The sequence below is a fragment of the Uranotaenia lowii genome, chromosome 2 (assembly GCF_029784155.1).
Source record: "Uranotaenia lowii strain MFRU-FL chromosome 2, ASM2978415v1, whole genome shotgun sequence".
In the NCBI taxonomy this organism is placed as follows: Eukaryota; Metazoa; Arthropoda; class Insecta; order Diptera; family Culicidae; genus Uranotaenia; species Uranotaenia lowii.
The window spans coordinates 74,406,330-74,433,707 of NC_073692.1; the positions used below are offsets into that span (position 1 = coordinate 74,406,330).

At 33.5% G+C, this 27,378-nt stretch overlaps 1 protein-coding gene across 2 annotated transcripts in view; it reads left to right on the forward strand.

Moving 5' to 3' along the window:
- Nucleotides 1-247: 247 nt before the first annotated feature.
- Nucleotides 248-27,378, forward strand: part of LOC129749197 (pseudouridylate synthase RPUSD2-like) — a 580,032-nt gene continuing 552,901 nt past the window's right edge. Inside the window, exon 1 of one of the 2 annotated variants that reach the window (XM_055744124.1) lies at nucleotides 248-1,108. The gene's annotated coding sequence lies outside the window, so the exon portion shown is untranslated. The remainder of the gene's footprint in view (nucleotides 1,109-27,378) is intronic. The other variant, XM_055744123.1, reaches the window with a different exon arrangement.

Sequence of the window (27,378 nt, forward strand, 5' to 3'; positions counted from 1 at the left end):
GTTGGGTGGTTTTTCCTCGGTCGATCGGGCTCGATTCGGATGAGTTCCTCCGGTGTATCGTAATTTTGCGTGCCGTGAGATCCATTTGTTATTTTCTGCCTTCGACCGTTCGTTCGTTCGTTCGGGCCTCGTGTCTCATGTTGTTGCGGCTACGGCGGGATATATCCGATCGTGGCTTCGGGAAAATCTTTCAGTCAATCGCGGCCCGTTGTTCTTGTCTGTCTATTCGCTTGTGCGCTCCCCGGTTTTCGAGCTGGGTTCTAAGGGTTTCACGCGAGCCCAGTGTGCGTTTTTGTGGGTTTCGGGAACCAGTGTTTCGTTGAGGCGTGTATCCTCTATTGTTGTGGTGGATCCTTTCTGTGAGACACACATTCTAGTGGGGTTCTAAGCTCCAGTAGCCAGCGGCATTCCATTGTTGCCAGTTAGGAGGTGGGATGAGTGTATGTGTTTTCCCGCTGTGTGAAGGGTTGGGAAAACTCCGGTGATTTGAACCCTGCGAAAAGGAAGTTTGTTGTAACTGTTTAAAGTGTGTATATGCTCGCTAATTTCTCCCCAAACTATTTACCCTGAGTGGAAACACGCGCGCCCGCCCGGTTTCTGCTGTTTAGCGCGCTGGTGTTTACTTTCACGAGAAGGCGCTCCGGTCCTGGAAGGTTTTCCACATCTTCAAAAGGGAAGAAAGAACAAGTGCACTGCCACCGCCCAGAAAATAAGAGAAAAAGGCAAAACGTGGTGTGTGGAAGGAAAAGTTAAACCCGGTGTGGTGTGTCCTTGTCCGAAGGATTGGATGATTTTTCGTTTTTTCTTCTGTGCGGGCGAGGAGTTTTCCTGTGCTCCCAAGTTCAGTGATTGGTGGGGTGGTCCTTCGAACCTGTTGGAACACAAGTGAAATTGAAGATTTCGAAACAGCCTCTTTAAGTTGCGTTAAGAGATCGTGTTTACAAGTGTTAACACCAGTAGTGAGCCTACAGCTGCAGATATCAGAATCCTGAAGAAACAAATCCAGTCCAAGAGTAATCCAGCTGTCTTGAATTTGACAAGTGCTGTGAAGTTTAATACACTCCAAAAGCTTTAAGTGAGTTCCCGAAAAATTAAAGTGTTTTCAAAAGTGCGTATTAAATCCATTAGTATCCATAGTAGTATTAAGCATAGATATAGCTGAAGTATCCGTACACCTATCTGTTGCTCTCGGCTCTAGCTTGTGTTCATTTATCTCTTTTTTTTTGGTAAACGAGATTGTTATCGCTCAGTGTTTGGGTGGCGATTGGGGGTGATGATTAAAGGTGGCATTTTCTGGTTGTGTTCCATTCTACCGCTCAAGAGCTCTCAACATAATTTGCCGAATTTCCTGCAGATAGCTAGCGTTAGATAAGCGAAAGTTCGGAAGCACTTTCCCGCTTGACATTCAAGGATGAAAAAAAAACCCAGACCAGACGGGGAAAACTCTCGGTAATTCCTGGTAACCGAAGAGTGGAAACTTTGCCTGAATCGTGCCAAACGTTCATTCCAAGCGGAAGAAAACGTGCCAAGAAAGTGTGGCAGAAGTCGACGAAAGACGTAGAATCTCTCCCCGTGTCGTTTGACATTTACGAATGGCGGCTCGCTCGTCAGCGTATTTGTACTTGATGGAAAACTACGCTCGTCGAATCACAATACCTCGAGGCATCTCCTCCGTAGTAAAACCATGTGACGAGATTTATATTTCCCCACTTTTTCTCTAGATTTTCTCTCGTCTCGGTTCCATTGTGTTAGCTCTAACATAACGATGATTGCCAACAGCACTTTGGCGCTGTGTGGCGTATTGATGTTGCTGCTGCTGCATGTGCTGCGAATTAAAGAACCGGAGAAAAAGGAAAATTCAGCGTACCCCAAACAACCAACACAGCACAGAGCAGAGCAGCGCCTCAAACACACATTCCGACACAGTCTAGTAACGATTCGATACAGCGCTAGCGAGCGATATGTGTGCTGCGCTGCCTATATAGCCGAGACGAAGATTCATCTCGTGAGTTTCGTTTATCGTCGTCGCTGTGTTGTCTCCTCTTGTCTTCTCGTTGTCTCGCTTAAGATACCTACTTGAAGGTGACGAAAATGCCGATCGAAGGAAAAGATGCAAAGCGGCGCTCGCTGTGAGCACGCAGCCGAACCGCGCGAACAAGAGCAGAGAACGAAACAAAACGAAACAACAAGAAAAAACGCAACCCATCGATGATTACATAATAGAGAGACGCGTGTTCGCCCGGCGTCAGGCGTAAGGTGGAAAAATCACACGCAAATGACGGCTGACTGCAGTAAGCTAGCGAAAGAAAAGTCGACTTTTGACGAAACATTAGGAGTGTGTATGCGTTTTTGAAACTTACATTTGATGGGCGAGGAGATCTGTTGTGATGGGCATAATCTTCTTAAAAAGCGATTTTGCGAGTGACTCGCGAAACAGAATGTGGTGCAAATGTGATGATGGAAGAAGTAAACAACGAAAAAAAAAACAAAGTCAATCATGCCTTTTTTTTCGTGATAATGTTGATCGTCAGAAGGATTTAGTTCAATGTTGGTGAGGTGATTCACATTTTTTTCAATGTTACGTCTTCTCTGCTGATTCGTTCCAGTTTTCTGGTAATTTTCTTTTCGGATCAAGTTTGAAGGCCGCAAGCTTAAGGCGGCCAAAACTTGATGATAATTCGGCTTACAATTAGGCTGGGTTAATTTTTGAACTGTTAATTATAGGCTGTCCCAATATTTTGTAAGCACGATCAGTTATAAATCATAGACCTTTCAATCGTTGAAGCAAATTCCTGTTCAAAAAGCACACTAAATAATTAATTCACAATTGTTTTATGGTAGTTCATTTGTGTTATTAGAGATTTTTTAAACACATGTAATAAACTGGTTAGAATGTCACGTTTGACGTATTCTGATTTATATTTTCAATAATCTCAGAGTATGCAAATTAACTCAAATGCTTGTTAGGATTTCTTACTCCTTGAATTAAAAAAATACCAGAAAACTATCAATAAGCTTACATTTACAATTTTATCTAAAAGAAGAGGTTTAAAATGTCAATTTCCCTGTTTTCGAATAAAAAGCCTAGAAATTGTAGATACCTCACTTAATTAAATATATTTATTTTTGATTCCTGGATCTTCCACAGAATCCAAACTCCGTATGAAAAAAAAAACTGAATTTAGATTTTATTCTTGTACAGTCGTACGTTTTAATGCCAGAAGAAAAGTTAAAAGTAGTTTTGGGATTATTTCTGACTGTACAATTTCTGGACAGTTCCGAAACAAATTTTTTGAGGAAAACAACCCGAAATCATCTTTTTTCTAGAATTATTGACAGTGACTAATACAATCTGAGCAAGACGAGCACTTCCAATAAGCTTTCTTCTGATCGTTGTTTCAAATGTCATTTTTTCCCCAAATAATTGGTCTTATTGATATTATTAACAAATTAACAAATGATTCGTCATACCAGATTTAGTTGAGAACTTGCTTAATCTTAGTATTCCCTTATCAGTCAAGCATATCAGAGAAAAGTAAAGTCTGTAAATGTAAAGTAATTATCTAAATCGTTAAATGCGGGTTGCAAAATGAAAGGGGAATTTTTAATTTTTGATGAATATTCAAACTATGATATGTGAAAGAGATTTCTGCTTCCCAAAAATCTGTTTGTTAATAGCAATCACTAAGTTCTATTTCATAGAAACAAATTCTGAATCCTTTTTTTGTCACTTGGAGTTAAAACAAATCCAAATTTTCAATAAAAAGACCAAATTGAACAAAAACTAGCATGCAATAAACTTGTATACAATCTACATTCAATCAAAATAAAAAAGTTGTTATTCTTGATCGAAAATTAAAAGTCTCGAATACAAAAGGTTAAAAAAATTCCCATTTTCTACAGTTGACTTTTGCTCTTTCAACTGGTGGAATTTTCGAAGAATTTGACAATTTTTTTTAAAATAAAATACCTTAAACCTGAAACTTTATTCATTCCCTCCTTCGGATTTTTCGGAGAAGGAGTGACAAAAGATGAATGCGATATTTGTTTTGGCCCTATTTATTTGTTAATAAATAAAGTAAAATCAACAAATTGTGATTTTTTTTTAAAATCAGATCGCGTAATGTTCTTTAAAGCTTTTTCATAAACATTGGTTTTAATTGTTAATATAATATGTAAAAATCTTTGGCTTTTAGTTTTTAATGAACAAATCTGTTAATTTTTTATACTAAGAGACTGATCTAGGAATTTCCTGAAAAATTGTTGTCGTTTCGATTGGATGTGAATTATTATCTCCAGCATCTCATTCTAAATCCCATGAAAAAAAATCTTCAGCATCTCTCTTGTTCGACAAAGTTGTTTCAAAAACCATCCTAAACAATTGGAAATAGTGGTTTTCTGGGTTTTGCTGAGCTATTGCATTCAAATATTCATTGTCATGGTAGGTTTATTTGAAAGTTAAAATTCATTCTATTTTATTTCAAGTAGAGGTAATGAAGAAAACTCCAAATTAGGATCTATTTTTCAAGTCTGAATGTTTGGTTCAATGTTTACATTTGAAAATTACACTCCACTCGAATCCAGGAGTTGGTTTTTAAAGTGAATATAAATCAAAATTTTAATCCCCGAGTTCAGATTCTGTTTCTCTACTGATTGTAAATTACGATTCCAGATTTTTTAAAGTACTTCACTATAGATTTGAGGCCTTCAGAGCCAAAGGAATATAAATGCATAGAAACTTCTTTCGAGAAAACAACCTTAACAGTTTTCTGTTGTGCGACTTTTCTAAATTTTTGAATATTTGTTGTTTTCGATCAATACAAAAAATCATTGGAACTGCAAAGATGACTGTAAAAGTTAGTAAGGGTTCAGTGAAACCGTTTTTTTCTCATCGCTCATGTTAATTACGTTTGAATTTAAAATGGATATTTTCACAAGAATTAAATATATAAATGAGCTAGTTTAAAGATTTTTTCATATTGTTCAGAAAATATAGAATAATTCAGGCTTGTAAACTTTGAAGACGACTCAAAAAACCAAAATTTAAGAGTTTGAAATTTCGAAATACATTGTGAAGTTTTCGAAACAGTTAACTTAAAAAAATTGTCAAAAACTTGTTGCAGTTCGCTAAACAAATAATTCGAAGTTTTTAGTGAGTGAACTTATTTTTGTGTCACTTCTGACTTTTTTTCTGATTTTTCAACGTTCGTATTAAATTTGTTACCATAGGTTTCGAACCTGCACTTTCGTAAACTTACAAGGAAAACCAATTTTTCTAAAATCAATTGATTTTTTTGGAATAGAGTCTGTCGTATAATAATCACTGCAGAATCAACTTATATTGATGGTAGTTCTCAATCGTTGACGTTGTCAAATTATATTGTGACTAGGAATTTATCGTCGATGTAAATTTAGGAAAAAATATTAGAACATTTATTATTTTACTGTGTTTATATTTCTTAAAAGTAATAAAACCTAGAAACATCGTCTGCAAATTCCCAGATTTTAAATGAATTCTACATAAAATATATTATCGTGCGTTTGCATGTTTTCTGTATGATAGGCTCGGTGTGTCTGAAAGAACATTTTATATTTTGAAAATTTAAGTTTTGCTCCATAAGAAAGCTGGGATTTCCTCCTCGCATTTCAGCCCAAATTGGAAATAAATCATCGCGGGCCTAGAGCATTTTTATTCGAAGATTGATGAACTTTTTAATCCTTTCCAATAATCTGATTCCATAATCTAATAATATCAACTTTTTGGAATATTTCCTGGCTGGGAGGGTTTTGATGACTGTTTTTTTATTACAATAATATTCTTACTGGGAAGAAAAATTAATTAAAAAAACTTGTTTAGTATCTACTATTCATTATGAGGTTGTTCTACTGGATCAGTATTTCGTAATAAGAAGTACCTTTGAAAATTGCATCCTAAAAATTTCAAACTGGTAGGCTAAATTTGGATAAAAAAGCTTTTAGTAACAAAATTGAAAGCTTACTTTCATCGAAGGTTAAAATCATTAAATTTACTCAAAAGTTTGGTAGATTCTCCATGGACCGAGATATGTTGAGAAGTTATGTTCATCAATTTATGTTGTGAGAATACTGAATAAATAAAATAAAAACCTGATTTATTAAGCATATTTGATTTGAACATAAAATATGTTTTTCAACCCTCATCCATCCCAAAACTTTTTACTCGTTTGAGTTTCTGGAGTGTCAATTTATCACTCCTGACTAAGACAGCTATATCTCTCTTGTTTCTCAACCGATTTGTACAAAATTTCTTCACAGCAACTTTTTTCTGGATTTTGTCCCGCTGACAGCAAAACTTCCATCAATTTTTAATGCTGGAAAATCCAGCAAACTAAATTACTGGAAATTCAGCAAAATTTATTGCTGGAAACCAGCTTTCTAAATTGCTGGAATTCAGCTTTTTTTTTTATAAAACAACCAGAATATTTTGAATTCTAAATTTGATTTTAAATTATAACCCCCATGCATGGTTGTCATATTTATAAATAGAAATTTGTTTATTAATTTTTCTTAAACATCATTTATTTAAATTTAAAACTAAACAATATCTGCCAGTGGGTTGGCCACTTTCCGCCAAGTATTCGTCATTATGCTTTATCTGAAATAAAAATAAAAATTATTAGTTTCATTAACGAAATACTTTATCTTTTCGAAAAATAAAAATACTTATTTTTATTAATCAAAGGTTTGTTTATTAAGTCATTTTACATAAAAAAAATATACCTTTGGTTTTAATGCTTCATTGCTCGAACATGGAGTCAAACACTTTTCGCATCCAACGAAAAATAATGAGCAAAAAAACAAATTAGAATTTGACAGATCGATTGCTGGTTTTTCAGCATTGAAGATCAAGTGCTGTTAAAATCAGCAAGACGGAGAATGTTTGCTGGTTTCCAGCAAAAAATTGGATTGCTCGACTTTTCTAGCAATTTTTTTTTGCTTGAAATCGAGGCAAAAATTTGCTGTGTAGCTTTAGAAACCTCGTAATGTTACCTAATATAGCTCAAACTCAGACAATATTTAGCTTCAACATTTAAGTTTTCCATTATTCAAAGTCTAAGAATAAAAAATCCAAAAAAATATGCTTCGGAAAAAGACCAGTTACGAAGTGTTAAAAAACATTTCTATTAGTGTCCAAGAAAGCCGAAGTTAGACGCTATACGATGCGTACAAGAATTTTTTTTAAATATTTTTTAAGCAAAAAAGTGGTGTAAAAACTGTTCTTTTCAATCAATGTGCCGTCAAAATAATTTAAGTCCAGTTAAATAAAAAAAAAAGGAATGGAAAGTTGATGTTATTTTGCAAACTTTCGCATCTTTAGACTTTCAAAATACGAAACACAGAATTTTTAACAAGATTTTAGAAGGTAGCTGTTTTTCGATTTTTTTTTTAAATTTGCAATTTCCTAGACTTTCTGAAACACAAATTCAACTTTGCCCTGGATTTTGGTTGTATAAACGTAAGAGTTTCGCAATAAAATTATATTTACCAGAATGAAAATTTCAAACCAATTTGAGTGAAGTTACTACATAAGGGCTGCGATACTTTACAAAAATGTTGAATATCATTTAATTGCAAAGGTAGCATAAACAGGTAATATAATTTGTTGTCCAAATCTGATTCTTTAAAACTACAACCAAGTTATAGATTTTTTTAAATTTGGCTCTTGAAAAACCAGCAATATTGATAATGTTAAACACTACACCAAGAAAAAATGAAATTCCCTGAGATTTTTCACGTAAAAATGACATGTTTGAATATCGGTTAGTTTTCCAATAAAACTCAATTCCATAATTGAAACCCTGTGGATTTGAAAAAAAAAAAAAATATCATCGGGGTTTCTTAATTAGGAAAAACTTGTAAAATCAACTCAAATTCTACTTGTGATTTCTGATTTTCAGCTAAATTGTGTATAAAATCTAGCTTTGAACAATATTTTCTAATTTCGAATTTGAATTAAAAATCTAAATCATAAATCTGTGATCTCTAGGGATCCTCACTAAAATAGTAATTTTGATATTTTGTAATTGTAAAGAACATTTGCGAGCTGAAACTAAATCTTTACTTCGAATATCCATTTTGAATCTGAATTATGAACCAGGAATTTAAATCTAATTTTTGATCCCTCTTTTTGAATGTCGATACGATTTCTAAAATGAACATAGAATGTTTCTGAGACTCCAGATCAGAATTATCTATTTGAGCCAAGAAGTCAAATTCATTTCAGAGCCTTCAATCATGAATCTTTGATTTAAATCTTATATCCGATAAGTGAATCTGAATTTCAATATGAATTTGTATTAGTTATTCTGATTCTGAGTTTTCAATTCTGCTTCGCCATTTTGAAGCCTTGTTATCTTTGAATTCCACATAAGAAATAAGTTTAAGAACTTCAAATCTGGATTTGAAACAAAAATTCAAGTAGGTTTCAATTTTTTTTTTCATATTCGGAAAAAAATTATATGAGTTTCGAAAATAATGAAGCAAATTTTGAATTAAATACAAAACAAAATCCAATTTCCAATGATAATTCGAACAGAGAATCAAGAAAATGAGTTGAATCTCATTAAATAATAATATTTTGAACTGAATTTGTAACAATAAGAAAAAAATATTAAACATTTCTGCAGAATTCTAACCTGGAATTAGTTATTGAAGTTTTGACATGAGTTCATAGGAAGGTTGCCAAAATCACTGAAAAATCTATAATTTCACAAAATTTTAATCAAATTTTTATTACAGAATCTGTGTCACAGAACACAAAATTTTGGAAATATTCACAGGTTTCACAGATTTTGGCAGTTTTGTGCGTATTCCTAACATTAAAACTTTTATGTCAACATAAATTTTGGATTTCCATCTTTGTTTTTCATAAACATAATGGGATTTTTAATGTTAATTTATTTTTCTCAAGTAAAATATAATAACGACTCAATTTTTCACAACTTTTTCAAGAAATTTATGCTTTTTTTTATCACAGAAAACCATCACAGAATTTTTGGGTGAAATCACTGAAAGTCAGATTTTTATTTTTTTTTTGGCAAAACACAGATTTTTTTTTTACTCAATCGTCAAAATTTGATGAGAAATTTAAAATTCTGAGAGTCAAGTAGAATGAATCGCTTGCTTTTCCTGGACCATCATGGAAAGAGGGTTTACTCTCAAACGCCTCCCCCGTCATACAAATTGAATTAAAAAGCTATAACGTCGCAAAATCTAACAAAATGTATCTAATCTTGCCTTTCTGATGGAAAAATCTATCTCTTGTATGAGTTTGATCAGGATTTTATGAAGAAGGTCTTTTTTAACATAATTGTTGAATGACTTGATCATAAACATGAACTTGGAAATATTATTTAAAATTGATGATTTATTTTCAATTCTAAGTTTCGTCGCTACAATACTATGTTTTGTCTCGAAAAAGTTTATAACAGTTTTCCATGAAATGATTTTTTTCTCAACTAAATTTGTATCACCTTGATACCTTTGTCAAAGTTGTAGGCAAGTTATTTTCAATAGAAGAAGAAATCTTGAAAAAAATATATTTTAGATCTCCCCGGGGGTTTTTTAATTGGTCTTAAATAAGAAGGGAGAGTCCCAGCTTTCCATTGTTGCAAAAATTATTTGGAAAATTTCTATTTTAGGTTAAATGAACGAAGGAAGCCATCATGCATCTTATTTGCTCTTGAATCTATCTAAAATAACGGCACATTAAATTCTAACATCAGATGTTGCCATAAATTTGCCTAATTTTGCATTTCTTATAGCAAAAGGATGACATCCAAACTTTTTTCCATTCATTAACATTATTAATACTAATTTTTTCCTTAGATTCGTGATAAATGCATCAGTTCCTAAAAGCTTTAATTCGCCGTTTTTTTTTTCTTCAGAAAATAGATCTGTCGAACAAGGCACACAACGGAAATTTCAACAACAAACACCATATGCCCGTTGGATTGAATTTCGAACTAACCAAAAAACTTAAACTAATAACTCTTGTTGGACCCAATAATCACCCGCTAAGGTAGAAGCTGGAGCCTCGTTGATTAGCATATTTTACCGCTTACCTACTTTTTTTTTACTTATTTCGCAAAAGACACGCATTCTAGCAAACAGCAACATCTTTGCCGGGGGATAACTTCTCTGCTTTTTTTTGAAGATTTTTTTTTGGAACGACTCCTGGGGGCCAATGTTAATCGCCGGAATGTCATACGATGCGATTCCGGAGATTTATCGATCCCGGGGATGGGTTTTATCTTATGAAAAGTTCATTGGCAAAATGAGAGTTTCTTTTAACGAGGAGAGGTTGTCAACCTCTGGGGCACGTGTTACCAAATGTAAATTTGGGGTCGAAATAATTCTGGCAATTTTGGTATTAATTTTATAAAGATTGACCTCAGATTTGAGTTAGAAATGTGATTATTGTAATTTTCACTGTATTAAACATGTTTTAAAAAAAATTTAAAATAAGGCATTAGAAAAAATCATTTTTTTCTACTGTGTCCCATTTGAGCAGTTAGAATTATCAAAATCGGTAGTTTATTTTTTTAATTTTTGCTTTTTCCACCTTTCCCGAGACTCTTGGGAAGGAAGAAGAGAAATTTCGATTATTGGTAGATGAGCGTGAATTTTTATGTCCCATATAAGTCAAGATAACGGTTTATCGGTGGGTTGCCGATTTCTGACTTGATTTCTAGGGCCGGGCGGATGCTTCACACCATTTTGGTGTCGCTTTAATGGCTTTTGAGCTAGCTGATCGAAGAACGTGCGTATGTAAGTAGGACGTTTTCTGGCTGATGTAAAAAATTGATGGGTTTTACGATTGCGTTTTATATTGTGAATTTTTACACGTTGTAAATGAGACATTAAGCTTTGATCGATTATGCTAATTTGAGCATTTATATCTCTCAACGTTTATCTTGATTGGATGGATCCTCGCTGTCATATTTTTCGAATGAGAATATTACTCGAGATCCCCATTGGAACACCGAATGAGATAAGCTGCGAGACACACGATTTTTGTTGTCTTCAGATTCAGAATTCTTAGAAAACCTTAGTATTGGATCAAGAATCAAACGATGATAATCCATAAAACTTCATTCTGATAAGCTTTTTCGCCCAGCGACGAAACTTTCCTAAAATCTCTTCCCTCATGTACGGCTTCGATTAATTGCTTACACATGCCGGGCCTAAAAAGTTCCACCAATGATGCATTTAAAAAGAACGCTCGGTTTAATTAAAACTTTTCGCTCCATTACTGCCAATCTTCTGGAGAAGCCGTTTTGTTTTGGGCCAAAAAATTTGCCCCATTATTGAGCCGACCGAAATTCGGCTACGTCAGAACTTTTCTCGTTCTGAAGCCACGCCGGCTTTTCCACCTTCAAACCATACGTATGTAAGTGATATCGGAAAACTTGCCCCGAAATCTGCCACTAATTTCCATCCGGGACATTTTATCCTCAGTGAACCCTCCTCCTGCGTTCGTCCTAAACAGCCATTGGTGATTGCCGGAGAAAATAACAGAAAAACTTTTTCCAAACTGACGAATGAATGAATGAATGGCGCCTATGTGGATTTTCCCACCCGGCTGCAGAAGTAAGCCGACAACAATCTAGGTTTAGGTTCTTGGGAAATATTTTGGGGAAAAATTTCGAACTGGCTCAAGGGTAAAACTTTTCCCGCCACCATAACGCAACAATACGTTCGTTGGAGGAAATAAATCGAAAGTAAAACCTGTCAGTCGTCGTCGGTTTTTGTCGGTTGGGTTGCGAAAATTCACTGCCACACCAAAAACTGGCTGGCTGACTGCTTTTGATCAAGATTAAGAGCTAAACGCTTTCTTCAAGTTGTTATAGTTTCTGCTAAGCGTCAGAAAAAGCAGCAGCGATCCATTTTCCTGCTATTTTGGCAGCAACTTTTGTGAATTCGAAATCGAGAACTGGAAGTTTCTTCCAGTTGGGCTCTCGTTTTTTTTTTGTTGCCCCCGAAGCTTTCTTTCTGTTAGAACAGAAGTAAAGAAGTGTAAGAACAGCTATTTGAAACATAATTTCAAGCTTCAACAAGCCAGCAAATCGCTCAAATCGTAGGCCAATTCGGGGTGTAAAGTTTTGATTGAAGTATCGGGAGAAAAAAAAACGGTTAATTTTCTGTTTTGGATTTTCGGAGAGGCCTATTCGTTCGAAGAAGTTTTCGATTGGCTCCATCTCGAAACGATGGAATTGGTCATGAACCACTAAACTGAGAAGTCTGCAAGAGATCTGTTTAAAATTTGATTGATCTGTTTATCATTTTGTTTTCATCACGATAAGAAAACGGTTTTTTTTTTATTTTGACATTCCATATGACTATGGCTTTAAATATATGTTCATTAGACTTGCCTTCTGAGCCGATGGTCATGATTTCGTGGCCTCTTCTCACTTTTCACCAATGCGATTTAAAAATATGATGTTTCTTCAAACTCTGTCATGTTCAAATTATGTTTTCGTTAAAAAACCAGCTTTTTTTTTACCAGTCATCTGAGCAAAACTTGTTGTGGTGTGTTCTTTTTAATCCCATTTTCAAACTAAACGATTAAATTGTGAAGATTCCACAAATTCAGAATAAAGAGAAACTTCAATCCAGCATCTGTCTAGAATAAGGTTGCCAGTTTTTTAGCACGTATCTAGACCGGTTCAATCCGGGTTTTTTTTTATCTCAAAATCTGGCAAAATCCGGGCATTTGAGTTCAAAACTTTTGACCAAAAATCCGGGCAATATCCGGGCAATTTTGTCAAACTCCAGGAATTTATCAACAATATCAAGAAAACAAAAACCTGAAACATTTTTTTCAGTCAAAATTTATTAGCAGAATTTAAATCGAATGAATCATGTCAAGTATCGCAAACCGACCATAAACATTTTATAGATATGCCCAAAAAACTGACAGGTGCTAAATTTCAGCTCAATCGAAACTTGTTTCAAAGTTTCAAAGTTTTGATTTTTTTACCCTCAAATATTACCTAAGGGGGGCCGTTTTTAAGAAAAATTGGAGTCCCAGAAAGACGATTCTCTGTCAAATTTAATAATCAGATCTCGACGTTTTATGCATTTCTGAGTCATTTTTTTTCAAGATAGCATCAGATTTTGACGTTTTATGAATTTTTAAGTCAGTTGGCATCAAAATTGAAATTTTGATTTTTCCTGTTTCCTGTGCTATTTGGTGTTTTTTAAGGGTGAAAAAACCTAAACTTTAGGCACTTTGAGGCGCCATTATGTCAAGTCCGATTTAGCAGAATTTTTGCAGAAGTCAGTTTTTTGGGCCAATCTACAAAATGTTTATGGTTGATTTGCGAGTTTTGAAATAACCCATTTGGCTGCCACTCTAATATACACCCAGGCAGACTTTAATGGCAAAAATATACTGAATTTTGCTTTTCTGTCACCGTAGCCAAATTTGTAGTCGGAAAATAAATTTATACAAAATTAGGACACATTAGACCTGTAATGTTAAAGTGCCAATAAACTATTAAAAAAACCAAAACAACTTGCTACTTGCTTAACCTTCTTTTCCTTCGACGTTGAAATGTTTTTTTTAACCTTGAAATGTCAATTTTCATCAAAATTTTAAAGGGCATCAATGTGCTTTGAAAATCTTTTGAAAACGCAAACAGATCAAGGAATCATAAGAATCAAATAAAATCAAAATTGGTTGCCAATATGATTCTTTTTCTGCTTTATTCGGTCATAGTGATGATTGTAAAAGGTATGATTGCCAGATAATATGGCTTATGAAAAACAGGATCAATCGTGTTTAATCAATGCTTGTTTTTCTATCCATGAAAAGCTCGTTTTTAGTTGAAAAAGTTGTGAATTTCAAATTCAAATTTATCCCTGGTGTTAGTTTAATGTTTTGTGAAAACTTTTGGAATTTTCATGATGTTATTGGTTCGCTTTTTTAACTTTAATCTGGTAGGATTTTCTATTTTTTTTTTTTTGTAATTTTTATTGAACCAAAATAATGCCTTTCTAAACCTTCCAAAGCTGTTCGGGTCAATAAAATTGTTTTTTTTGGACTTTTATCATTCGGACCTAGTTTCTGATAACCTTGTCAACCATATCGACTTTATTTTTAAATGTTGAGGAACTAGAATAAAAACCCTCCACAATGAATCTAAATCGCCAACAAACAACAAGTAAAATTTCCCGTAAACGGATATTTTGCGAACAGCTTTGGAGGGTTAACTAAAGTGGAAAAATCTCAACCAAATAATGCTCTCGATTTGCTATTTTTTACGTTATTTGGGTCTCAGTTTGCAAGATTATAAAAAACCCTTACAGCCCTGGATGTTTGTGTGTTCGTACATTTTTCGTTAATGAATAAGTTGAATGCAGTATTTTTTATCATGTTTTGTTCATTTTTTTTTTGTAGATTTGCACATATCAGTGAAACTTTCGAAAATTGTTTTGCAATAACATTTATTGGATCTGAAACTTTTATTGATACGATGTGAAAACAAATTCCATCTGGCTTACGATCATGATGTCAAAAGATATTAAAGACATTGTTTGAAAAATCGGTCTGGTTTTTGCTGATTTTGTAATTTTATTTCCTATTACAGTTTTCAAGCAGTATTATCCAATGTCTCAAGAGATCATTATGAACTTAAGGGCAGTTTCTGATACAAAACTAAGGTTGCCAGACTGCCCCGTTTTCATCCGGGTTTTACCGGATATTTAATACAAAATTTGGTGGTCCGGCCCTGTTGCCCGGACTTCAATGAAAAATGCCCGGATTTTGCCGGGATCTATTCACTTTATTTGGTAAATGGTAAATGGTAAAAACAAAACAAACAAAAAAAAAAAAACAAATTGTGTTGTAAATTTTTTTTGTTTATGTTCCCAAAACGAAATGTTATGAGCAAGTAATAACGAAATTTTTTTTTTCTGGAAGTCTAAAATTACTTCCGCACGCTTTACAATCGCTACAATCTAAGTTTTAATGATTTTTTTTTAAAGTTTTCTTTCTTGATTTTTGTGAGTATTTTCTGGGTTTTGACAAAATTTGCCCGTATTTTGACCGGATTTTGGTCGTCAATCAGACATCAAATGACACGATTTTGCTAGGTTTTTACATAAAATTGCCCAGATTTTTCAGGCTGCTGAAAAAATTCTGCCAACCTTACTTTTTTTTAAATGTATTTCTCTCTCACAGACATATTTTTGAAATTAACTGATTTAAAATCTTACAGAAAAATAATCATCCTGTCCATGTCCAATATGTGTGATATTTTTTGTCATTTATTTTTGTGTTCTTCGATAGAGATTACCAATTGGCAAACCTCATGTTTATGGTTCAACACTGAGGCAAACAAGCATGAAAATATTCTAAAAACTGTGCGTTTTTTAACACATTGGTAAGATTTGTTCAACAAGCTTAGATAGAGCAGTTGGAAAATCACCCAGCTGGTAAGATGAGATGCGATTGCTGAGAGACGAATTCGATTCTCACTCTCCCGTCGGCAATTTTTTTTTCTGCTTCCGGTCGAATATATTTTAAAAGTATTGTATATTTCTTACTAGAGAAGGGTCTCAAACCAATTATAACTTCTCGTTTTCTGACTTATTTTGTTAAACCAATTTTATCTATTTTCTTCAGAACAGTAGTTAATTCTTGATAAAAATAGGCAAAATACTTTTATTTTTTACATAGTTCAAAATGCATTTCATTGCACAATTTTTTCTCAAAGCCCTTTTCTACATTTTTTTTTCTGAGCCAAAACATTCAACCGAAAAATTCCTTCTCACCTGCCAGTACAGTTGGCCGAAGCCCGCCAGGAACTCTTGCAAAACAAATAGACAGAAACCGGAGGCAGGAAACTATCCGGCGGCTCCGAGAAGTGTTACAATTGGAAGACACTTTTCCGCTCGGTGAATTGCACACGATTTCCTTGTTCGTTTTCTGTCTTTAAAACAGATCTTCCTTTCTTCCGTTTTTTTTTCTGTTTTTCCTCCTCACAGCACCTGAGAGAACCATTCCACTTTGCAATGTTATACAATAACGAACTTTTCGTCGGATGGCTGGTAGTAAGGAAGAAAAACTGCGAAAGTCTTCTTTTCCCTTCTTTAAAAGTGTCGAAGAAGAAGAGATAGCAGCACGAAAAGCGAAACGGGAACGGTTTGATGGCACGCTTTATTTTCTTATTTGATTTCGATTATTGCTTGTAAAGGGGGGCCCTCTTGACTTTAAACAGAAAGAGTCAAGGTGCGCTTTTTCAATGGGAAAGGTTTTCTTTCTGTTCTCGAAAATTTTAAAGTTGTTCGATTATTTTTAACAGGAACATAACTAGACTAGAGTGATTTAACTTTAGCCAATCCAACTAGATTTTTTTTCCGATTCGATTACAGCCGTTTTGGCATATTTGTGTCATTTTCGAGTCATATCGATGCAGTTGGCGGACAGTTATTGAAAAACTTATACGATACAACTATGTCCGATGTTTACTCTTGGGCTCGAACTCACGGACATCGGCTTAGGAGGCAACTAACAGTTGGCTATATCACAAACTTAATTCAACTAGAGTTTTCGAAAAGTAATGTTCTAAAAAAGGAGAATTGATCAAATACCAATTTTATGTTTTGAGGATGGGCCCAGCAAACATGAAGTCGTATCAGAAATGATAACTTAAGTCGTTTACGAAGGTGTTGCGAATCGCAATTCTAACTGCTTAGTGAAAAGATCGTATAAAATGTCGTCTGAAGTCAGTTTATATCGGAAACGAAAAAAAGTCCGCGACGTTTGTAAATTTTGAAATGATTTTGCTCCTGTGCGGGCTTCAAGTGAGAAAGTGCATCCAGATGGCTAAAAAACAGATGGTAATTGAGTAATATTGACCAATGAGAGAACTGGAAAATATTGTCACTCGCATTGATTTGAAAGCTTTGAGAGAATAATATTGCGCTCTCTTGCATTCTTCCGATAGGAACGAGTAAGGTGTCGGATAACGCCTAATTGGTGTAGTTTTCGTCGCTTCAGAAAGAAATAAAATTTATGTATATATATTGCCTCCACTTTGGTAGATAAATGCTGTTTTTTCAACTTACATACGATCCTTCTAGAATGTATATGGAACGTATCTATGTATTAAAACAGCATATAAATCTAGCTATAAAAATGTTTGCTGGGGGGTTCTTCATGGTAGCATTTTGAGACCAAACTTGTTTTAAAATAAATAAGTTACACACAAAATGCTCTCAAGCAGTTACAATACCTTTCATTGTATTTTTAAATGTTTCACTTCTTTCCTGGAATTTCAAGAGGACTTGATATGTTTTAATTCGTTTATGGAAATCGTTTTGATATGAAAAATCGTTAACAAATATTTTTCTGTTAAGTTCGTCACTCTTGATTGATCCCCAGAAATCGCCACCCTCATTTCCACCCTACCTAAAAAAAATCGAATACCGAAATGAAGAAATAATTGGACATGATTAGATGCAACAGCAAAATGTGAAGTGTACGGATAACACCTTAAGCAAGAAAAAAACAGCAAACATAATTAGTGTATTACTAGTAATAGAAGCTCTCAAAAAAAAAAAATCAAGTTCGATGCTCTCGACGTCTTCGTTCGTTGCTGCTTGAATGGTTCCTCGAAATGCCTTCTTCTTACCGTTTTTTTTGTGGCTGGTCATCGTCGTTGTGTTTGATTGCAATCACCGTCCCGAAAAAAAAATGAATCGAGTTCAACCTGATTGATTGGAAATATATCTAGCTCCCCCCTCCAAAAGCGAGCGAGCAAGTGATTCTTCCCAGTTCAATGGTCTGTGGAAGAAATCCGAAAAACGGGGTAGTGTTATTTCAAGTTGGGATTTGAGACGAATCACCGCAGCAAAACGGAAATCGGGAATTGGAAGTCTCAATCAATGGAACATGAACAACAACGAAAACATAAAAAAAAACAACAGAGACTTCACTCAATGCCCCGGCAACAATGAATGCGGATGACTGCGGAGGCACGCGATGGCTGAAATGGCTCTCTGGTTCGTTCGGAATTGTACTACGGTATGGTTATGCAAATATTGGTTAAAAGTTTGTTGTTGTTTTTTTTTTCGTATTTTCTTTCCAATGAATAGGACCGATGACAATCGAGAACGGTGGCAATGATGATGACATTCGGTTGAGATTGCTTTCTTTTGTTTGGAAGAATTTTTTCTTGTCGAATTCGGTTGCATCTGGAAGATGCGTCTTTCAGAAATGTTTTTTAGTGAAAAAAAAAACTGCAAACTTTCAAAGAGAAATATCTGTCAAAAGTGGATTTTAATAATTATTTTTAACAAAGCATCATGTCTGATGCAGCAAAATCAGTTATTTTACAATACAGTATTGAGTGACAGTTAAATTTCATCTGGACTTCTGATCGCTTCAGGACACAAACTCTGACCGAACTCTCCGGAAATCCAGTTTCAGTTGAAAGCTTCCTGTTAGAAAGCTGAAATCATTTTTTTTTTTTTTGCAAACATAAGCAGGCTAATTACTTGTAAAAAATTCATCGACTTGCAGTGGGATTTGAACTCACTTCCACTACCTTCTGCTAAAGATAGTAAATTATTTAATCCTAATACCAGAATATAAGGCACTTAATCCCATGTTTTCATAAAAAAAAGTTTATTTTTTATCTTTCTCGTAATTTAAAATTTCTAAGAGGATTCCAGTTTTCCATCTACATATGACTCACTATATTTAGAGGTTTTATCGAAACAATTCCAAGATTTGGTCATCAAAAAATCCTACCATTCAAATTTCTCTCATCCAAACATTGAAATCAGAACAGTTTGAAACTTCGAATTAGTTTGAATTCCGTCGAAATGATGCCATTAATCAAAGCGTTGAAACTTCACGAAACGATTCCAATGATTCCTCGAAACTTAATTCCATGGCTACGATCAAACGTAACACTTTTTTCACTGGAACTCTTGTTAATTTGTAGGCAACAAACAGTGTGTAGCCTAGTTTGAAGCCTTTCGAAGAAAGTGAACAATTTCGATCTGGCGGATTTCTAGAATTTTGTCGGTTTTGAATCTGGTGATGTTTGTTCCGCTACCGAGAAACAGATAAGTTTTGATTGAACAGCGGGATTCGTATGAGAAAATTTAAACTGAAGTGGGTATCTCGTTGTTTGCAATCGAACATGGGCTTTTGTTAAGCTTTCTCAGGACTTACAAATGTTCTGCATTAAGTATTTCAGAATATCTGAGTTCATCTCGCTTGTATAATGAATTAAAAAATTTAGAAACTTCCGGTCTTGTCTCCTTACTCGGGTTTTTAGTTAAGTTAGGTTGATGTTTTCGACCGGGAATGATATATAGTTATTTATTTTAATTTGGCTTTTCCTGTGGTTTTTTAACTACCCGACGTTTCGACCAGTTTTGTTGGACTTTTTCAAGAGAACTAGTAGTTTTATTACAAATTATGGTTATGAGCGTTGTTCATAATTTATGAAATGTAAAGTATAACCAGTTTTTTTTTAATTTGAAATAAGATTTGAATGCAACTAACTTATACGATTAAACATAACTATTTCAAATCATTTTCTATTATTTTTCACTTAATTTTTTTTCCTAGAGTTAGCCTAGGTTCAAAGATGGATATGAGTAGTAGATCATACTAAGCTAAGCTAAAATTGCCTAGCTCTAAAGAGAAAAAAAAAAGCCCGGATTATCCCTTATCCTTAATAATTATGAAGAGAGTTCTGGAATGCTTATCCTACATCATTGATTTGAGTCAAATTGATCTTTTGAAACTGAAAACTTAAAATCCTATGTAAAAAGTAAACGAATTTCAATTTTTTTTTTCATTTAATCAAGGATTGATTCCAACCTTGCTTAGACATTTAAGTTTTAGGAATACTACACTTAAAAAAATTCAAATCTTCATAATTCCAGCAAGGAGATTCTTCAGACTTTCTTTTTAGATATTAGTTGATTTTAATTTTTTTTTATATTCATTTGATAAGATTTTAACTAATTTAACATTTTTGTTGAAGACAGCAAAACGATTTAACGCAGGCTTCAAGAAATATCAAAGCATCTATTTGCTTTAAATCTTCTTCAAAATTTCGTCCAAATTATCGTATTGTGCAAGTTATTTAAAAAATTATCAGAAAAATAAACTTTAACAACTTTTTTTCTCAGAAATCAAAACTACTTGTGGTCTTGACAAAAATTGATATTGATTAAAAATCTGTATTTTCAATATCTTTGTAATATATCTACAAATCTTTGTTCTACATGATCAATTATGCACGGTTCAAGTTCTGGCGATGGCGTGTTCAAACTTAAAAATGGTCAGTTTCTAATAAAAAGATCTTTGAAAACTGATAATCTAATAAACCTGAGTTTCAGGAGTCAACGCTTGAAAAATAAATTCTTCATATTTTAAACTAAGAGGTTCTTCAAACATTCTTTTCGGTGATTAATCCTGCATAAAATTCTTTTCGAATATTAGTAAAAAACACTGGTATATAATTTTTAGAAATCTGATTTTGAAAATCTTATTTTTAACTCCTCTACCATTTTTGTTGAAGATTGCAAAACGATTTGACTTATGCTTCAAGAAATAGCAAAGCTTCCATTTGCTTTAATCCTCCTTCAAAATTTCGTCAAAATTCTCGTATTTTGCAAAGTTTTCGAAAATAATCAAAAAGAACTCCTCTGCAACTTTTTTCTGAGATTTCAAAATTACTCGTGGTTTTGAAAGTCTATTATTGAATTAACTTTTTTTCTTCTTAAAATCTTTGTAATATTCTACAGTGTAGCCAAAACAGTGCACACCTTTTTTTTAAAGAATTTTTACCTATTTTCGTAAGTTATTTCAAAGACAGAGCTTACAGAAATATACTTATTGCATATTCGGAATCAGCGCCCCAAAATTAAAAAAAAAACCATGAATTCTTAGCACCTTGGAAAAATGAAATTTTTTTAGCCTTGCTTTGGAACCCTTCAATAAAAACAGCTTCAAGGCAAGGGTGCCAAAATTGCAGGAAATTCTTAAATTTTACAAAAAATTCAACTAATATTTGTCACTGTTTACGCATTTTTGGGATTTTCTAAACATTTTAAAATTGGTAAAATTTATCATCATGTATGGCAAACTTCCTCAGTTCGGATTGTCCAGTGAATGAGAGTGCAATTTTTTTCTCGTCTGCTCCCCCAAGCTTTGCGGGGGCAGGGTTGTCAAAGTTCTTGATTTTTCAGAATTTGCCAGATTTTTGAAGGCCCAACCTGATAACCTTGTAAGCCTCAATTTTTTTTCCTGATTTTTGGAAATAATACAATTTTTTGTGATTTTTGTTAATATGATGAATAATAGGTTCAAAAAGTAGATTGACGATCAAAAAAGGTGCACTCTTCGACTGAAATTTTTGTTAAACCATGCATCCTGATTTTTATTTCTCATGTTTATGTATTTATTTTAAAAACACTGTTGGCAATCCTGTCGGAGAGAGATAAATTGCACTGAAATCTAGAATGAGATTGTCCACACATAAGAGTGAGCGAGATCATTCACATCCCCTGATGAAGAGAAGTCTCTTTTACGGAAAAATCTATTGCGCATTGTGTTGAGGAGAAATTTGAGAGCCAACACTGTTTTTTTGGTACGTTTACGAGAAAACACGCTGCTCTCCGAACAAGAAGACCCAGAGTTGTCCTATTTTTCAAGATTTTTCTTGATTTTCTACAGAATTTTATATTTAAAAAAAAATTCTCGAATTATTCTGATTTTTGAAAATTGATCTTCAAATGATCCTGAGTTGTCCTGATTTAAAAAAAATCCAAATTATAATTAAATTTTTAGTTAAATATCAAAGAGAACATCAAACGAATCTGCAATAAAACAGTTAAACTTCTTAAACCGATGGTAATCTTCGCTTCGGATGATATTTAAACTGCAAGTCATCCTCTTCTCTTCTATTGCATAAATTATGGCACCTATAGCACCGTTTATTCGCCTTCGTTTATGCAATCTAAGAAGAGCGGCAAATTATTTCCAATAATCTAATGGTTTCCCGATTTTTTTGCTTCACGGTGTCCTGATGATCTCTGCTCCGAATGCCACCGTTGACAGTTATTTTTGCAAAAAAAAATTCGAAACAGTATTGTGCAGTGTTGCCACAAGTACATGCCCCAAGAAGCATTTTGAAATAGGAAATAGAAACCATATTGATTGAACATTTCATTAAAAAATGACTCAGATTCATGTGAAAGTAGTCAATAATGAAAAATAACAAAGTTGAAAGTAGCTACTGATTTCTGAACACATTTTAGGTTATTAATTTATTTTAATATTGAGAAATCTAGATTTTAGAGATGGTATCAACAGACAAACAAAATTTAAAAAAACTATAGATTTTTCTTTTATTTTCCACTGATAATCTTTTTTGTTGTTGGAGAATATTTCAGTGCAGATTTTTTGTCGGTGACAATTTTCTTTTTCAATGAGAGTAAAGATTCGAGTGTGGCAACGCTGGCAGTGGGAAGGCAATTTTTGTTTTTATTGTAAGTTATGTGGTGTGAGTCAAATAATTTTTTTTCTCGATTTACACTGAGAGGCAGAGATGCCAATGTGCCTGATTTTTCAGGATTTGCCTGATTTTTTCGAAGCTCAGCCTGTCAACCTGATAAGCCATTGGATTTCTCTAATTTTTTAAATATGCCTGATTTTTGCGAATGTGATGAAAAAAGAAAGATTTTATGAATTTGGTTAGTATTAGTACAGATTTCACCTTATGAAAAAATGGACCACAAATAATGTTTTGAAATAGGAAATAGAAACCATATTGATTGAATATTTTTTCTAGAATTAGACAGAACTAAGATTCATGTGAAAGTAGTCAATAATGAAAAATAATAACAAAGTTAAAAGTAGCTCCGGATTTTAAAACACATTTTAGGTAATCAATCAATTTTGATTATTGAAAAATTGAGATTACAGAGATGGTATCAACAGTCAAACAAAATTTAAAAAAAAAATGATTACTTACTATAGATTTTTTTTAATGTTTTCCACTGATCATCTTTTTTGTTGCTGGAACATATTTCGGTACAGATTTTTTGTCGGTGAAATTTTTTTTTCCAATAAGAGTAAAGATTTGAATGTGGCAACGCTGGCAGTGGGTAGGAAATTGTTGTTATTTTTTTGTTAGTTGTGTGGTGAGAGTTAAATAACTTTTTTTTCGATTTACACTGAGAGGCAGAGATGTGCCTGATTTTTCAGGATTTGCCTGATCTTTCGAGGCTCAGCCTGTCAACCTGACAAGCCATTGGATTTCCCTGATTTTCGAAAATATGCCTGATTTTTGCGAATGTGAAGAAAAATGAGTAGTAAGGAACTGGATTAAGTACCATTGCTGAAGTCAAGATGTGGAGCTTCGACCAAAAACAAAAAAATGGTCATCACTTTGAGCGAAATTTCCGTTGCCTTGACGTAGCCTAAGTTTGATTTCACCAGTCCCTGATTTTTGAAAGAAAATGTTTACAACCCTGCTAAGAGTTATGACTGAAACACTAGGGCGCTTTTGGATAGAGAATTCTCTTTCTCCTGCTCAGATGCGAGAGCTCTCTCAAACTTGCCGTCAAAATTGCCGAAATCACAAAAAAAATCTATAATTTCACTAAATTTTGAGCAGATTTTTATCACAGAATCTGTGTCACAGAACACAGGATTTTGGAAATATTCGCAGATTTAACAGATTATTGTAATTTTTAACGTGTTTCTAAAATTATATTATTTATGACTACTTGAATTTTGGATCTTTAACTTTGTATTGGAAAAGCAAGATAAGATTGGATATGTTAATCAAAACTTTTCACAACTAAAATGTAAAAAAGACTCTAATTTCATGGCTTTTCAAAGAAATTAATACCATTTCCATCAGAGGATACAATCAAAGAATCATTGGGAAAAATCACAGAATTTCAGAATATTTTTTCGTAAAAATACAGTTTTTTGGCAACCTTGCGTGCTGTTCGAATGTATTGCTGAAGAATGTAAGATGCGAGTTTTCTCGTGTCATTTTTCGTCCAAATTTCGGCAGATCTTCAAGAAAATAAATTTCTCTATTCACCATCATTCTTTTTTACACCGAATACTTCGCATCCCAAGTAACACAGATTATGCCAATTAGCATTAGGAAGTTTTATCATGGTTTAATTATGGCATTTTTTTGTGCAGCTCGTTTTATGGCGGTTTTATTATGGTCATGCAGAATGCTTATAATTTTTTTTCGACCATATGTTTTCAGATGGTTTTGAAAACGCTAATAAAACTTTTATTAAACATGCTGTTTTAGTTATTTTGAAAGAGTTGTGAATGCTTTTTTTAAACTATAATAAAACACAAACCTAGAAGTTTGCTCCAAGCTTTCTTTTGCATGTTTTATAATAGCACTCAGTGCATGATTATTAAACCGCCATAAAACTTAGTGACAGTTCTCGATCAAGATGTCAAAACAGGACACGCTCAGATTAGATAGCACATATTTGAATTGGAACTCCCATTTTTACACATTTTTGGTAAGTTATGCGTGTTGGTTTTGAGTTAAAATTAAAAAAAATACATCTTTGAAAACTTGAAATCACTGAAAGTGGTATGAATATCTTTACAATATGAGTATTGAGTGAAAGGGCTCAAATAGTAGGAAAAAAAATTGTTGCTTGACGCCATCATTAATTCAAAATGGCGGCTTCCGCTTTTATTTTCAAAGCTGTAAATTACTGAAAATTTCGTGAAACCTTCACAATATGGTTATTAGGTGAAAGTAATAAGAGAGTAGAATAAGAGTAGAAGTCAAATTTCGTTGCCCGTCGCCATCTTAAATCCAAGATGGCGGCTACCACTCAACTTGAGAATACTGTAAATGACTGAAAATCGCATAAAACCCATATTGTAAGGATATAAGTTGAAAGAAATCAACCGGTAGAAGTTGAATTTCGCTATCTGATGCCATCTTGAAATCCTTCCGCTAAACTTTAAAATGTAGTAAATGACTTAAAATGACATGAAACCCAGGTGGTAGTGGGTGGAAGGGCTTAACGAGTAGAAGTCGAATATTGCTATCTTACGCCATCTTGAAATCCAAGATGGCAGCTTTCTATAAACTTTAAAAATGCTCTAAATCATTGAATATCGCATGAAACCTTCAAAATATGGGTGTTTGTCAATTGGGATAAGCTATAAAAAGTTTATTTTTGCATTCTGACGCTATCTTGAAATCCAAGATGGTGGCTTCAGCTGAACTTAAAAATACTGTAAATGAATGAAAATAGCATGAAACTCCCAAATATATTGTTTTGGGTGCTAAGGCTAAATGATAGAAGTCAAATATATGTTTTCGCGTTTCTCTGAAAATCTGTAAGTGACTGAAAATCCCACAAAAACCACCACAATACAGACCCCGTTCGTTTTTGGCAACATTCGATTTTGGCAACATCGAATTTGGCACATGTGCCTAAATCAGACGGTTAACAGAAACAACATTACCTTATAGTTTTCGCAAGAATAAGACCAATACAATTTAAACATAATGGCATGATAGGAATAATAGAATTACATAAATGGCAAAAAAAAACAAAAACTATAAACAAAACAAGAAAAGTGCTAAATGCATTAGAAACATAATGAAAAAATAATTAAAGTGATTTAAAATGATCCAAATTGTCTTTAAATAGTAGTTTTAATGTAGTATTACGTGAAAAAAGTTGTGTTCAAGCGATTTTCATTGATTAACAGCATTTTAAATTCAATGGAAGCTGCCATCTTGGATTTCAAGATGGCGTCGGAAAGAAAAAAATCGACTTCTAGTTTAGCCCTTTCACCCAATACCCGTATAGTGGTGGTTTAATGCGACTTTTTGTCAGCATTAAGCATTAAATGCTGAGCGAATGCCGCCATCTTGGATTTCAAGATGGCGTCTGATAGCAAAATTCAACTTCTACTCGTTTAGCCCTTTCACTCGATACCCATTTTGTTGGGGTTTCATGCGGTTTCAAGTCATTTACACCATTTTAAAGTTCAGCGGAAGCCGCCATCTTGGATTTCAAGATGGCGTCAGACAACGAAATTTGACTTCAACTCATGATTTATTCCACGGGTCATTCAAAACCAATCCCTTTTCATTCAAAAAGTCTGTCCTCATTTACTGTACTAATGATTAACAACTCAGAAATGAGGAACTTAACCTTAGCGTGTAATTGGTTGGCTTGCGAGAGAAACGTCAAATCGTAGCTTTTTTTGGGGTCATCATTAAACCATAATAAAACTATGAATTGACTCACGCCATGTTGGTTGCAAAATCGAAGGGCACAAAATGACGCCATGTTGATGGATTCACAATGCAAGCATTGGAATTTTTTTTTTCAGGTCTTTTTCCATCAATTCCATCATGATTGACCATCAGATTTGACGAGGCGCATTTATTTTAAGATACTATTTCATATACATTTTACCTAAAATCTTGACTGGTAGTAGAAAAGAAGCTCAATATATTGTTAAAACATTGGTTTATTTAGCTATAAATTTTACCAGATCATATCTGAATAATGCAATCATCATTCATCAACCATTATGATTGCTGGGAAAAATAAAAAAAAAACTCCGAGAACTGACAGAACCGAAAAAAACAAAAATTTCTAACATGTTTTATAATAGCTTTTTAAAAGCTTTGGTGACCAATATTGATGACCAACAATTATATGTCTTGATGACGTTTCTAGGGTAGGGCCAAATAGCCTGATTTTGGCTTTATTAGAGTCCAGGTGATGTTATAGAATGCGCTTTAGCTTTTTATGAAGATTAATGCGATAGTCCAAACGATATTTTGCTGACCATAATAAAGCTAAAATTGTTACTTGGGATCCTTCTAAATTTTAACCCACTTATGGAAATATTCACAGATTTAACAGATTTTTTTAAAGTTTTGTGCGTATTTCAAAAATTATAAATTTTATGTCAACATAAATTTTAGACTTATGACTTTGTTTTGGAAAATCATTCTTATATTGGTAATGTTTATTGATTTTTCTTAAGTGAAATGTAAAAAAACTCATTTCTTAGTGGTGTTTCAAAGACATTTATGTTTTTTCCATCACAGAAATCCATCACAAAGTTTCTGGGTAAAATCCCATCCCATGTTAGATTGTTTTTCTGCAGAAACACAGAATTTTTTTTCGGCAACCTTGGTTGACACTAAGCTCGTAAAATTGTCAAGTATTGGCAATTCATCTAAGATTTTTGAATTTTTATAGCTTAAGTCCCCCAAAGACTTGATCGAAATTTCTTCGAGACAACTCCTATGAATGAGTATTTATTTT